Here is a 3289-nt window from a genome sequence, read left to right as displayed (position 1 = left end):
ACACACACACACACACACACACACACACACACACACACACACACACACACACACGCATATACGCACACATGCACGCAAACCTGTATACATTCACATATACACACGTGCATATACACGCATGCAAACTCATACACATATTATACATAGACACACATGCACACTCACAGCAGCCCACTTCTAGCAGCCCTCCAGCATCCTTCACGACAAACCTCACCTAACTCCATTCCTGCTTGCATCTCTGATGCATCCCTGAGCCTTGTCCCCAGTGGTTTGTCCCCAACCAGCAGTGCCCAGTGGATGCTCCACAATCAGAGTCACTTCACCTCACACAGTCTCACCCCACAGTCCCCCTCTTCCCAAAATCCATCCTGAATGTTCCATACACTTTAGCACAAGTCATCTCCCACACTGTGGAGAAATAATCCTTTGTTTTTCCTCCCATCAAGGTGGGTTGACCAGGGAAGGCCAAGACCAAGAGAGCAGGTGCCTCAGTATCTGTGGTAGACACCGTCAGATTCCTGGGGCTGCCGTAACAAAGCACCACACCGGGCGGCTTAAACAACAGATATGTATTATGTCACAGTTTGGGAGGCCAGGAGTCTGAGATCAAGGTGTGGGCAGGGCTGGTTCCTTCTGATGCCGTGAGGAAGAATCTGTTCCATGCCTCTTGCTTAGCTTCTCATGGTTTGTTGGACATCTTTGGTTTCTTTGGCACGTAGAAGCACCATCCCAATCCCTTCTTTCGTCTCACATGGCACTCTCCCTGTGTGTATGTCTGTCTTTAAATTTCCCCTTGTCTTAAGGATTGGGTTAGGGGCCCACCCAAATCCAGGAAGACCTCATCTTAACTAATTCCATCTGCCATGACCCCATTTCCAAATAATTCTGAGGTCCTAGAGGTTAGGAATTCAACATAGGAATTTTTTTTTTATTATTGCTAGTTTTTTTTTTTATTATTGCTAGTTTCAGGTGTACAGAACAATGCAATGGTTATCCTTTTCACCCTTCACACAGAAACAACCCCCCACCCCCATCTACTGCCCTCCCACACCCCCGATATCATACTTATCTATGACAATTCCATTGACTCCATTCCCACACTCTACTCCACAACATAGGAATTTTGAAAGGATACAATTCAACCCCAAACTATGTTACTGAAATTCCACAAATCGGGGATCCCTCTAAGACTAATTAGTGTCTGTCACTGGTGTCCTGAGGGACTCGCATGAGCAATGTTCCTATTCAGATACCAAGACCCACTGACCCGTGGCTGGAGAACCCAGACATATGGATGAGTTCCTGCAAAACCGGCCTTGGTATGTATGCACTGATTACAAAACAGCACAGGTTCTGTTGGTTTAGTTGCCAGCGAGGACCGTTGGTGTGGGAAGCTTTAACCCTGTGTGACCTGTCAGACTGTCTTCTGTTCTTCGTCACTGTCTCAGATTCCATTTTTGATGTTGATCAGACCAGGGTGGGCTGCTCTTGGCAATGGGCATAGAAAAAGGTGGTGCTATGCTGACCGCAGAGACCTGCGACTCTCTCAGTGTTCATTTACTTCAAATTTCGCAGATACGCTTTCTACCATAATCCTGCCTCCCTATACTGCTGCTGTGGCTCTTTTGTTTTCACTGTTTCTCTCTCTCTACCTTGGGCACAAACACACAGACACAAATTGAGTTAATCACACTCATTAGTTTATATAAATCTTTATTATTGGTTTGGACAGAACCACTTTTAATTTTATTAATTTCTTCCTTTTTATGTACAAACCCCACTCCATTCTATTTCTTCCCAACAACCCCCGACAAACATTCTATTGAATACAATGTGTTCCTTTTGTTTGTGATCTCACAAAATGTGTGTTGTTTTGTGTACATGGATTTATTTTAATATTTATTGAGGATAACATATACGCGCACACATAAAAAATGCAGACTCTTAAGTGGACAACTCAATGAATTTTATAAATAACTGAATATGTGTGTCTGGGTGTCTGTATTACCCCACCGCCCAGATTAAGATCTAGAACATTCTCAACATTCCTGAAGGTTGCTCAGGCCCCTTCACAGTAAAAACTAACCCCCAGAGAAACCATCATTCTGATCCCTACCATCATAGATCCCTTCCTTATATTTCACATTCATGGAGTTATATACATATAGTCCTTATAATATTATTTATCTACCTTCTTTCACTCATCATTATGTTCATTTTTATTGCCATGTGGTAGTCATGTGAACCTTTGAATTGCTGGGCCTGTTGATAGACCTTGGAGTGTGTCCAAGTTTATGACTCTTATGAATAAAGCTGCTATGAACATTTTTGTGCATGCCTTTTGGTGAACATCTGAGCTTATTTCTTTCAGGAATATACCCAAGAGTAGAACCATGGGTCACGGTGTAGGAGGCGTTTCCTCCTCTCTGACATGCTCCATGTTGGACCAGCTAACACTTCCTCCAGCATCACATGTGAGTTCTAATGGATGCCCATCCTCACCAGCTCAGAATATGGTCAACCTTTCATGTTTAACCACTCTGTTGAGGGTGTGTGGCGTCTCACTGTGGTTTCAGTCTGCATTGCCCTGATAACTAAGGGCGTTGAGCACATATGCTGCAGATGTAGACACTGGCTAATCATTACGGTCTTCTGTGCAGTGTCTGACCAAGTTTGATGCCCATTGTTTAACTGGGCTATTTGCTTTTCCATATTGATTTGTCTTTTATTTTAAGTGAGTCATTTGTTGGATATAAAGAGAAATACCTTTTTCCAGTTTGTTGTAGGCCTTTTCACTCTTTTAATGGTGTCTTTTGACACAATTACAAATGTTCTTAATTTTAATGAAGTCTAAGTTATTAATTGGTGCTTTTTATGTTTTAAGAAATCTTTGTCTAGCCCTGGCAAATTTTAAATGTATATATTTTCATGTCTGTTTTGTTGATGTCAGTGATATTGTGTTATAAATCTCATTTTCCCCACTAAGTGCTGTTTTTGCTTTCCATCCTGTTGCCGTCTGCACGTCCCATCTGCTTCTTTTATCTGCTGCACAGTTTTTCACGACGTTGCCCTGCCCCCTCCCTGTGCCTTCTCCTGTGTCACACTGGATGGTACTGCAGGGCATGGCAAGGTGCTCAACCCAGGAAGCTTTTGTGCTTAAACTTAGGGACATGCAGATGGCTGTGCAGAATCTCAGTCTTCCACATTTCACTGACTCCAGGATGGGCTGGCCTTCAGGAGCTCTCAAAAGCCCAACTTTCTTGTATCTGTGCAGGAAGCCAGGAGAGAT

The sequence above is a fragment of the Hipposideros armiger genome, unplaced genomic scaffold (assembly GCF_001890085.2).
Source record: "Hipposideros armiger isolate ML-2016 unplaced genomic scaffold, ASM189008v1 scaffold_213, whole genome shotgun sequence".
Classification (NCBI taxonomy): domain Eukaryota; kingdom Metazoa; phylum Chordata; class Mammalia; order Chiroptera; family Hipposideridae; genus Hipposideros; species Hipposideros armiger.
The sequence above is the reverse complement of the archived record's forward strand: the minus strand, read 5'-3'. Positions refer to the sequence as shown.